The sequence below is a fragment of the Rhineura floridana genome, chromosome 6, assembly GCF_030035675.1.
Source record: "Rhineura floridana isolate rRhiFlo1 chromosome 6, rRhiFlo1.hap2, whole genome shotgun sequence".
NCBI classification, from domain to species: Eukaryota; Metazoa; Chordata; class Lepidosauria; order Squamata; family Rhineuridae; genus Rhineura; species Rhineura floridana.
The window spans coordinates 127,578,222-127,591,062 of NC_084485.1; the positions used below are offsets into that span (position 1 = coordinate 127,578,222).

The following is a 12,841-nucleotide window of genomic DNA, read 5'->3' on the forward strand; positions in this document are numbered from 1 at the left end:
ATTTCCACCATCAGCAATCAGTAGAAAGTCCGGATGCAGGGCATTCGGGGGGGGGGCATGAACCAGACCAGGATCCTTGGGATCTTCAAGTGACCCCACTGCCATCACATGACAGCATGAGCCCTGAGCCAGACTATATATATAAAACGTAAAATAAAAAAATGTCACTAGAATTACATAAGAGCAAATGTTACCAGCATGCTTCACACTGAGCAAACTGGAGGGTTGTGCTTTTGGGGGAGTGGGTCCTGTGGGTCGTGGTCCCTCAGATACCTCCACTTCCATATAATAAAGTCATAGTGGCTGCACTTTAATAAAAAGATCACCCCCAATTACTTCACTAGTAGTGACTGGTGAGTTTGCAGATTTATAGCTATGATTGGTGTCCCAAGCTAAAGACCAGCAGGGCTCACTCTGGCTGCTTTGTTTCTTTTGCTCAGTCACCCAACCCTCCTTTCTTCCAAGTGGGCTGGTGACCATGCAGTCTTGGCATCTCAGCAGCTGCTTGCCATATTGTTCAGGATGCTGGATACAAAATGGCTAGGTTTTGCTCAGGTGAGGAGCAGGTAGGTGATGTGCCAATAGAGAACACCTACCAAAATGTCACCACACATGTGACTTACCATCCCCCACCCCAAAAAAGCTTTAGGGAGCTTCCACACTAGCAGTGACCACAGATGTATAACAGGCCATTTTTACTTATCAGATTGTTTGCAGTAAGGGGGAAATCTGGATTAAAGTGGGAGGGGACTTAGATTTGCATTTTGATGCTGCTGATGTATCCTAAATTGCTGTTACCATTGTTGTCTAAAAAAGTATTAGCATACTCTTAAAAAGTTTTTTTAAAACCCACCCAAAGATATTATGCAGTTACTGAATAGTGGATACCACATCCATTAATTTGAGAAAAATATAGAATATGCTTAAGAATTAACACTGACCCATATGGCTTAGGGTCCACAGGCTGAACCTATACAAAATGTGAAAGAGCATTTTGGCTAATATAGGTCTCACACTCGCATTACAAATGAACTGAGTCAAGAAACACTAACAGCACTGTGTAAAAAAAATGGTTTGACACCAGAATGACAGGGACAAGCACAACTGGCCAGTTTTGTAGGCTTAAAACCAGTACATTCATAAGCCTATATTTCAGGTCACATATTTATAAACAGGAACTGAATAAACATATGTGAGCAGCTATTGATCAGTGCTGCAACTTAACATACACTTGAGTAATATAGCATGATTCATTTTAGCGTCCTTGCGTTGCTTTCTTTAAAACCACACCTCTTAGCATTCATGTCTTAACGTGTCTGAAAATTAAGGATGGTGACACTTGTTGGTCATGATTCAAATATCTGCTTGATGGCCACATCAAGTCCTTTGCATGCAGAAATTGCCTTGTTATGCATGACTTGGGAACCGCATCCAATAAAGGAATTCCCCATTGTTCCTTACCTGGCTGTAACCGCAGCAGCAGAATGTGTGTCCCTCTTTCCTTCCTTCCCTCCGTTGGCGTGTATGGCTTGTTCCACTGACAGTGACCAATGGGCCAGACCCATGAGTCAGGCACCCTGGAAAAATTACACTTCCCAGAGTACCTGGCACAGCAATTGCTCCCATAGCAGTGACACATACATTTCAAGGAAGGCATGGTAGGAAGGATCTGCCATGGTCTCTATAACATAAGTACATAAGAAGAGCCTGCTGGATCAGACCAGCAGCCCATCTAGTCCAGCATCCTGTTCTCACTGTGGCCAACCAGGTGCCCATTGAAAGCCTGCAAGCAGGACCTGAGTGCGAAAGCACTCTCCCCTCCTGCAGTTTCCAGCAGCTGGCATTCAGAGGCATGCTACATCCGACTGTGGAGGCACAGCATAGCCATCATGGCTAGCAGCTGCTTTTGTCTAACCCTCTTTTAAATCCATCCAAACCAAGGAATTAGGAACTTCTGCGACATCCCTACTAAAGACCAATATAATAGAGGAGGGTCATGGCTAGCCATTGTTTGGAACAGGAAGGTACGGCTAGGGCTGGGAGGATGGAGCTCCTACTCTGCCATCCCCACCAGCATCAGGTCACGGGCCACCACTGGATGTTGGCACAGATTGCAAAGCAGGAGCTCTGCTCTCTCAGCCAACATCACCCCAGCACACCCAGCACACACTTAAATACACAGGGTTATGCCACCTTGCACATCAGCGTGCATCCCTGCACCACCCAAGATGGTGGTGGGGACATCACCATGTCCCTGCTGCCATCTTGACTGATGGCAGGCAGGCGTGCTGATGTGTGAGGTGGCATGACCAGGCACATGCACACAGGGGGGAGGCAGAGGGGCCAAGCTGGGCTGGGCCCTGAGGACCCCTGGTGCTGGCCATGGATCTATATAGCAAATGAGGCACCCTGAATTGGGCACAGAAGATAATTGACAACCAGTGCAATTCTTTTAGAACTGGCACTATATGAGACAGGAGACTGGTGCCTGTTTGCATTTTGTACCAGCTGTACCTCCTGGATCATTTTCAAGGGCAGCCCCACATAGAACGAATTACAACAATCCAATCTGGAAGTTACTAGAGCATGGACAACTGTGGGTAGGCTACTTCTGCTCAGAAAAGACCATAGTTGGTGTATTAGCCAGATACAGGTTTTTTTTCTTACTCATGTGGGTGGATTATTAAAGCTGAAATGCCAACATCAATTTATGCCCCAGACTTTGCTCATTCTTAATCAACTTTGGAAAGAGCTGTGGTCATGGCCAATGCCTTTGATGCACCCCACCTTCCCCCCATGACATCTCCCTCCTGCTGCACCCAGCACCCAGTTTCCACACCCTTTCCCAAATACACAGTCCCTGCCCTTGTTTAATTATTTCATTCTTTAAATGAAACAGAATTTGGAGATTGCAGAGCATGGGCTGAGTACAAGGATCAAAATGAAAGAAAGCTGAGCCAGAAACATGTTTGTCCTGTGTCGTTTCCCTGGAAACAATGAGCTGGTATCACCTTGAATGATTGCAGCACCGGATGACAAGTGATGGAGAGATAATAGGTTTTGTATACAGTGGTCACACACCCAGCTTTTTTCATTGCGCAGGGTTGGTAGCTAAGTCATCTTGCCTCTGAGATTTCTGCTGGTGCAGAACTGAGGCAACCTCCCCTCTCAACAGGGAGGAGGACACCCACTCTATTTATGGGATGAGGCATACAGATTCAAAAATGGAAGGTAATTATCTCAATTATGATGATGTCACATGTAGTTCATGCTCTTGATTCCCAAAGTCTATTCTTTCCTAGGTACATGAAAGCATGGGCTTTTTAAAGTTCATTAAATATGTTGACACAACTTTTACATGGTGGACGAGATTGGGTAGGTTTCATGAATGGAAATATATTTTTGCATGAAAGTATTGCTAGAGTCATCCAGCCATCCTTTTGAGGAGGAGGTTTAGCCAGGGCTGGCTCTAGGCATGCTGGGGCCCTTGGGCATCAGCTTGCCCTGGGCCCCAGCATGTGTGCGTGCATGCATGCCCCCCTCAGCACCCCCACCTACCTGACTCCTGTCTTTTAGCATTGCCATTAACCAAGATGGCAGCCAAGGTTTCCCTAAGGGGATGAAGCCTCCGCCACCATCTTGGTTGATGGCACGCGTGTGTACTAGCGTGCGCATCTCTGCCATCAACCAAGATGGCAACAGGGGCTTCAGCACCTTAGGGAAACCTTGGCCGCCATCTTCATTAAGGGCAATGCTAACAGGCAGAAGGCAGGTAGGTGGGGCGAGGAAATGGTGGGCAGGTGGAAGCTCCTGTTCTGCAATCCGCGGCAGCAATCCTGCCGCATATTGCGGAAGGGGAGTGGAGGGGCCCCTGTAGCCCCAGGGCCCCTCAGCCGGGGCCCCACCTGGCTGCCCTTTAGAACCGGCCCTGGGTTTAACTTTCCCCCACCCTCATAAAATCCCTCCTTATGAGGAGTGTAAACTTGAAACCCACTCAGTTTTTTTGTCTTTCAGTACATATCTTGATTCATCTTCCGCCCCTTTATCTTTAGGTTGTGGGAATCTACCTTATACCAGGCCAGACATTTGTCCACTTAGCTCAGTCGTGTCTGTTGTGATGGGTAATGGCTGTCTAAGGCATAAGGCAGGGCTATACCTCTGGGCTATAGTTCCTTCCTGTCTTTGATTTTAGCTTGACTTCCATATCTGCTTAGGAGTAGATATTCCCAGGTAGACGTGTATTCCTCCATGCAGGAAGATTCAAGATTGTTGAGCAAATTATTTACTAACAAATTAATTAATATACCGCTTAATGCCAAAATTAGCTTCATACTTTCAAGCACCCCAGCTTTCCCCAGGGGCTCCTAATTTTGATAGAAATCTCCATATGATCATTTCCTGGGTTCAGCCACATCCATCTTGTTCAAAGATACACATGCCAAGGGAAATGTAAAGGCTACTACCATGTGTTTTCTTAGACATTTGTCCAGGAGGCCCCTCAGTGGTGGCGTAGCTGCCATGGTAATGTCTTTTCATAGCAGGGCTCAGAGAGACCATCCTCTGCACTTAGGACAAGCAAAGGACGTCTTGATTGGTTCAGACTTTTAGTTTAACTTCATAAATCATCACCTGAATCTCTGCTCCAAGGAGCTATTGCCAAGTTGCTACTGACTTGCCTCTTTTCCGGCTCTCTTTTAGCATCTTTTTGCTTTGTCTGACCGGCCTTCCTGAGTTTTAAATTGCTCCGGCTGCCATGGACAGATTGTAGTTTTGCCTGCTTCTGTACCAAGATTACAAGGTTACAAGGTAAACCTTGGGCATACAGCAGGGATGGGGAACCTGTGGCCCTCCAGATGTTGCTGGACTTCAACTCCCATCAGCCTCAGTGAGGATGGCTAATGGTCAGGGATTACAGGAACTGTAGTCTAATAACGTCTGGAAGAGCACAAGTTCCCCAACCCTGATATAAAGGCTTAATTCATGCTTGACACATGAATCTTTGGCTGATGTCACCTTTTGGTACCAGGATTCAATTACAAGATTGCATTTAAGAGTCATCTAGAAGAACCACAGGATAAAAATTTGGAAAGAGCAAATAGAGTTGGGAATGGCAGGGTAATCAGAAGAAGACAAAGCAAACAGGATGTGGTATAATACAGTTCTTCTTCTTAAGCATGTCCAATGGACTATGCGCCACAACTGAAATGATACAATTTGGGTGCTCCTAACATGAATGCTGGATTGTCAAGCAAGCTTGAACAGCTAGTACCTGCATAATACACAGAGTATATTATTTACTAGAAAAACTGGACTGCCTAGAGGCCCAAATGTGATGCGATTTTAGGGTTGCTCTTGCAAAAGTTTGCAGTGCTAAACTCTTTGGATTTCTGTTGTGGCCATTAGGCATGAAGCAAAATCATGGTGGATGGGTGATATGCCAAATGAGTGGAGGAGGGCTAGTGTTGTCCCTATCTTCAAAAAGGGCAAACAGGAGGAACCTAGGAACTACACACCAGTCAGGCTGACATCAATCCCTAGGAAAATTCTGGAGCAGATTATAAAATGGTCAGTCTGTAAGCACCTTGAAAACAATGCAGTGATTACTAGAAACCAACATGGAATTGTCAAGAACAAATCCTGCCAGACTAATTTTATCTTATTTTTTGATTGGGTAACCTCCCTGGTAGATTGTGGGAATGCTGTGGACATAATATATCTCATCTTCAGCAAAGCTTTTGACAAAATGCCCCATGATATTCTGATTAGCAAGCTAGCTAAATGTGGGCTGGATGGAACAACTATCAGGTAGTCCTCCGTTGGCTACAGAATCATACTCAGAGAGTGATTGTCAGTGGTTCCTTCTCAAACTGGGGGGGGGGTAATGAGCAGGGTACTGCAGGGCCCAGGGCTCTTCAACATTTTTATTGATGACTTGGATGAGGAGGTGCAGGGAATGCTTATCATATTTTCAGATGATACAAAATTGGATGGGATAGCTAATATTCTGGAAGACAGAAACAAAATTCAGAGGGATCTCAATAGGCTGGAGCATTGGGCTGAAAACAACGGAATACAACTTAACAGGGATAACTGCAAAGTTCTATACCTAGGAAAAAGAAACCAAGTGCACAGTTATAAAACGGGGAATACTTGACTCAGCAGTACTTACATGCAAGAAGGATTTTGGAATTGTTGTTGATCTCAAGCTGAATATGAGCCAACAGTGTGATGTGGCTGCAAAAAAGGCAAATGCTATTTCAGGCTGCAGTAACAAAAGTATAGTTTCCAAATCACATGAAGTACTAGTTCCCCACTGTTTGGCAATGGTTAGGCCTTGAGTACTGCATCCAGTTCTGGACACCGCACTTTAAGAAGAATGCAGATAAACTGGACAGGATGGCAACGAGGATGATTAAGGGACTGGAAACAAAGCCCTCTCCTCATAGGAGAGACTGAAAGAACTGGGAATGTTTAGCCTTGGGAAGAGAAGACCGAGGGGAGATATGATGGCACTTTTCAAGTACTTAGGAGGCCCAAGATCTCTTTTCGATCATCCCAGAGTGCAGGATACGGAATAATGGGCTCAAGTAACATGAAGCCAGATTTTGGCTGAGCATCAGAAATTTTTTTCTAACTGTTAGAACTGTTGGAACCAGTTATCTATGGAGGTGGTGGGCTCTCCAACACTGGAGGCATTCAGGAGGGAGCTGGACAGCCACCTGTCGGGTATGCTTTAAATTGGACTTGACGGCCTTATAGGCCCTTTCCAGCTTTACTATTCTCTGATTCTATAAAATTGATTATTTCACTGTAGAGAAGAAAAGACCTACAAACCTGAACATGTTTGTCTTATGCCTTTTGTAAAAATGTGTCCATGAGCAAGCACCAGGGAAGTACTGAAAACATGACATCTCTCCCAGTGTGGGTTAGGGCAGAAATGAATTAAGGAATGTGGAGTTAATTTCCACTCTTTTATTGTCCAAGGCAGAATAATCTAGAATGATCTGCTGCCTTCCAGGAGTTGTTAAACTACAACCCCCATCATCCCTGACCAGTGGCCGTGCTAGCTGGAGCTGATGAGAATTGGAGTCTCCAACAAGGGCACCATGTTGGCTACCCTTGATCTAGTAGTTCAGTCACATTCTGGTATATATTTGTGGGCTCCTGGGGTGATATGAAGTACTTTAATTATGTTTCTCTCTTTAAGCAAGTCTCATATTTAAGGCCAAAGCAGATGAGAGTGTGAGAGATCTCACCTGCATGCTGCTGTCACCGGGTGCATCATGCACCACTGCCACCAACGGGTGCCCTGCATGCCTCACCTGCTGCCACCGTTGGGCAACTTCCGCACCACCACTGCCTTGTGTCTCAGGCATCCCGCTTGCCACAGCCACTGCTGTTGGCCACCTCACACACTGCCGTCACCAGGGGCCTCGCACACTGCCATCATCACCGCCTTGCCTAGCCTTGCAGCGTCACACTGTTCGTTAAAGCTTCTGCACAGGTGTGTGCCTGTGCAGAAGCATTCATGGGTAGTGTGATGCTTAGAAAAATATAACATAGTAAGAAAAGTCTTCATGAATATTCAATGAAAATGCAAATCTCTCCTAATATACACATTTTTGTATGCAATTTTGCTTAATATACATGTTTGCAAAGTAGTTTTCTACAGCATCTGTATATGTTATTTTCACTAATATATGCATTTTTATGCACATTTTACCCTAGTATATGATTTTTGTACACATTGCTTGGCTGGAGAACTACACTGCAAAATTCAGAGAAGTGTGAATTCCAAAGGATTGATTCTCACTTTGTTTTGGAAAGTGCACATTTGGCAAGTTCACCTTTAGATGTGAACTGAATTGAATTTCTCTCCCATTCCTAGCCAGAGAGCACATTGGTCATATCTTTGGGGAAGGCTTTTATCACTCTGGCTATCAGGTGCTATAGCGATTGACAGTCTGATGTCAGTAATAATAATAATAAATTTTATTTATTGGTTGCCTATCTGTCCAGGTTAGTGGACACTCTAGGCGACTTACAACGGCAAAAACAATACATAGTATACAGCATAATAAACCAATAACATATCATAATCAGTTTAAAACAATTCCAGTTAAAACCCCATAAAAATCAATCCTCCCCCATTCCATAGGCCCGCCTGAACAGCCAGGTCTTTAAGGCTTTGCGAAAACCTGTCAGGGAGGGAGCATGTCGGAGATCGAGAGGAAGGGAATTCCAGAGGGTGGGGGCCACGATCGAAAATGCCCTCTCTCTGGTCCGCACCAGTCTCGCTGTTTTAACTGGTGGGACCGAGAGAAGGTCTTGCGAGGCTGATCTTGTCAGTCGGCATAATTGGTGATTCTGGAGGCACTCCTTCAGATAGACTGGGCCAAAACCGTATAGGGTTTTAAAGGTCAACACCAACAGCTTGAATTGGGCCTGGTAAGCAACTGGTAACCAGTGAAGATCTATTAACACTGGTGTGATATGATCATGGCAACGGCTGTGCTTAATCAAGTGTGCCGCCGCATTCTGTACCAGCTGTAACTTCCGGACCGTGTTCAAGGGTAATCCCACGTAGAGCGCATTACAGTAGTCTAAGCGAGAGGAGACCAGGGCATGTATCACCCGTGGGAGCAGATGAACAAGAAGGTAGGGTCGCAGCCTCCGTATCAGATGTAACTGATACCAAGCTGCCCGACTCACCGCCAAGACCTGAGCCTCCATGGACAGCCTGGAGTCAAGAATGACCCCGAGGCTGCGGACCTGGTCCTTCAGGGGTAATCTCACCCCATTAAGCATCAGGTCCGTAATACCCAGCCTTCCTCTGTCTCCCACAAGCAACACCTCGGTCTTGTCAGGATTCAGCTTCAGCCTGTTCTCTCCCATCCATCCACTTACGGATTCCAGGCACTTGGACATGGTGTCCACAGCCAACTCTGGTGAGGACTTAAATGAGAGATAGAGCTGAGTGTCATCCGCATATTGGTGACACTTCAGCCCAAAACTCCTGATGATGGCCCCCAGCGGCTTCACATAGATGTTAAACAGCATGGGAGAGAGGATAGAGCCCTGTGGCACCCCACAATTAAGAGGCCAAGGGTCTGATACCTCATCTCCCAAAGCTACCCGTTGGTGCCTATCTGAGAGATAGGAATGGAACCACTGTAAAACAGTGCCCCCTATTCCCAATCCCCCTAGGTGATCCAACAGGATACCATGGTCAACGGTATCGAAAGCCGCTGAGAGATCTAGGAGGACGAGGAAGGTATATTCTCCCCTATCCAACGCCCTCCTCATATCATCCACCAGAGCGACCAAGGCTGTTTCAGTTCCATGTCCAGTCCTGAAACACGATTGGAATGGATCTAAATGTCAGCAACAATTCTGTTCTGTGGGTCCTAATAAGCCATCCTTGTTTAAAGTATGATGCATCCTGGAAGCTCACAGGAGTACTTTGAAAAGGGTATACTTATGTTTTCATGTGTACCAGATTGCAACAGGTAGGACTGTTACAACATTTCCTAGAAAAGGGAATCCTTGGACCTCCCTGTTGGCAGATCTTTTTTGCTCAATATGTTTTTTAAAACCTAACACAGTAGTTCCCAAATATTTTTCCTTTGGGAAAACTTGAAAATTGCTGAGGGTTTTGGTGGGCCATTTAATGGTTTTTCTGCCTGTTGTAGCAATTATAGTTCCATAGAATTACAATTGTAATACAATTATATACAACACAAGAAACAAAAGAAGCAATAAAAATACAAGTAAAAATCAGTATGAATACTCACTGCAGTGGAGGAACCATATGCCATCTTCAACCGCAAATCCACAAACTGCAGACCACATGAATGAAGGTTGTGGACCACTGATGGTTCTTGTGTCACAGTTTGGGGACCCCTGATCCAACAGATTCAGGAAATACCTTGTATTTCCAATAGAGATAATTCACCTGGAAGCATTACCTTTACAATGAGTTGATCTTCTCCAGCCTGGTGCCTTCCAGATGCTTTGGACCACAACTCTTGTCATCCCAGCCATTGGCCATGCTGCTGGTGCTGCTGGGAGTTGGAATCCAACACTATTTGAAGGGCACCAGGTTGGTGAAGTCTGTGGTAGGTCATTTTGGGAGGCTGTGGGAGCATGGGCAAGCTTTTATTTAAAGGAAAACAAAGCAGTAACACTGTTGTTGCTGAATCAAAACACGTAGGCTATAACCAGTGACACGCACATCCACACACACTGCAGCTAGGGCTACTGTATGTATAGAAACCAGGTCAGGTAGATGGACAAAAGCCCCAGCCAGGTGTTTTGGGAAAGGAAAGAGCAGAGGGACTAAATCCAGCTCCCAAACCTCCCTTCCCAAACAGCTGATCAGCACTGCTGCTAATATTCTCTTACTGAAGTTATATAGGCAGAGCTGCAAATATTGGATCCAGGAGCGATTTGTAATTACAGCATCTATTTGCATGCATGGTTCCACATCCAGCTATGGGTACATTTATTTGAACAAATTTTGAAATTATTAATGGATTTTCCATTATTTTTCCTATATCAACTTGAAGGCATATAACAACAACAAATCCCAAACACTGTGAAATTTGCTACCATAAGATGTAGTGATGCCATCTAAAGGCTTTAAAAGGCCTTTAGACAAATTAATTGAGGATAAGGCTATCAGTGACGCTTAGTAACGATGGCTGTGTACCACCTCCATTACTGGAGGAAGTATGTCTTGGAATATCACTCTCTGGGGAGCATGAGTAGGTGAAGACTAGAGTGCTATTGCACTCATGCCCTGCTTGTGGGCTTCCAATAGGCATATGGTTGGACACTGAGAAAAGGATGATGTACTAGATGGGTTTTTGATCTGATCCAGGAGGGCTCTTCTTATTTCTGAAATCATAATGTAGTATATGCCCTGAATAAGAAAACAGGCTTAGCTCAAAGGAGCACATATCACTGTTTTTGGGAACTTCAGCACACACATTAATTTTGTAGGAACAGGCTCTAAGGTATTTACCACAGACTCAAAATAATGATATCCTGCAAACTAACAGCATATCTGATGGCCAAATGATTTACATCTATGGGAAACCCCCCAAAATATGAATGGATTGTGGATACTAAACAATCACCTGAGTAATGTGAGAATTAAGGTCAAACCAGATATTAAAAGAGGCATAGATTAATTCCTACTATGTATCTTTTATCTTTTCCTTGTAAAGTCCAAAACAAAGTTGTCAATTTGAGGGTCCAACTTTTCCCCATTATAACATAACAAAGCTGAAGCTTGATTTGATAAAATATTGCAACTTTGATCAGCAAACGCAGTTCACAAATAAAGCTTTACAGATCACACTTTACATATAAAGCTTATGAAACATATAAAGCTTCGCAGATCACAGAAGGAAGAAAGGTGGTTTAAAGGTTAGGGAGAGAATGACTATTGCTGTAGATAATTTCATCTGGCACGTGCTAATTTCTGAGGTGGAGGTGGAAGTGCCACTGATTGGCTGCTTTTCATCCTCCCCCTTGTGACTAGTTGAGCCACCCAGTTCTTCATTCCTATATGTTATATTTCCCTCAGAGTTCTACATTACAAGGTTGTAGGACACAGGCAGAAGTACCAAGGCTGACCAGAACCAGGGATTAAGGTAGGTTGCTGGAATACTGAAAATACCCGTTTCACCTGTACCATGCATTTTCATAAACACTGAACGGGATGTATATTGACTGAAGGTGGATAGTGAAGCCAGGCTTTAATATTGAGCCCTAATATGTGGACTCAAACTTGCTTGTTAGGGGTGTATTTCATATACAGAAAGGAAAGTTTGAGATGTAAAAGTGAGACAACTGAGTGTACTTGTAAAGTCTTTTAATTGAAGAGTTGAACCACGATGCCAAGGATCAAATGCACTTTTCTATAAGCACTGAGCATCGCTAGCAGAGGAAAGTTAAGCAGATAGTGCAGTCTTACAGTGCCAGGAAGGCAAGAAAAATTCAAGGTGGGTTGAATGAAGATTGATGGGCACACATTCTGTTAACAGCAGGCGAAAGGGTATAGAAATGTATAGATTGGGGGAGGAACAGAAATCTTAATGCCTTTGTTTCTCAGATTTCTACATCATAGCTCATGACCTTAAGCAGGAGTTGTCTCCATGTATCTGAAAAGTGCAGGCAGATAGTTTTCTTTTATGAAATTGCTCTTGGTTATCACTATGAATTGCACAAGTTCCCATGTGGCAAATATACAAATTTCTTTCTCAATCTGAATTTACATTTGGATTTTCTTACACAAGATTGTTATCTAACCAGCTGAAAATGAGTGGGTTGTGGTTGCTGTGTCTGAGGAACAGGCCCATAGATTGAGGCTTGAGTGCATTCATTGTGGGGCCCTCCTAGCAACCTTCATGCATCCTTGTCTCTGGAAGAACATAGGACAGTCCAAAGTATAAGTTTCATACTAGACCCAGAAACTCCTGTTGACAGCTCTGCCAAGACGAGTCAGGCCAGAAGACACATGGGCTGTTGGCTCACCTGACTAATGAAGGATCCTACTGAGCAGTGAAGAAAGAGCGAGTTTGTCAATCATTTGAGCCCAAGTGAGTTACAGCAAGGATCAATTGCCTCAAACTCAGCCTTGGAGTTTACCATTCCCAGGCCCACAGGAAAATAACAGCATGTAAGAGAGGTGGAATTTTTCTCTTCCTGGCTGCCAAGAACTTCTTGATCCTCCTTCCTCCAAAACACTTTTAGGGCTAGCTACAATTAGTATTCATGCCTATACATCACTTGAAGACATTGCTTCAAGTTTACAGGAAGGTTCTAAGCAGTC

General features: G+C 44.4%; 1 protein-coding gene across 2 annotated transcripts in view; it reads left to right on the forward strand.

Annotated features, from left to right (window-relative positions):
* The first annotated feature begins 11,587 nt into the window (after positions 1–11,587).
* Positions 11,588–12,841, forward strand: part of LOC133387927 (cysteine proteinase 4-like) — a 39,562-nt gene continuing 38,308 nt past the window's right edge. For both annotated transcript variants that reach the window (XM_061633788.1, XM_061633789.1), the window contains exon 1: positions 11,588–11,660. The gene's annotated coding sequence lies outside the window, so the exon portion shown is untranslated. The remainder of the gene's footprint in view (positions 11,661–12,841) is intronic.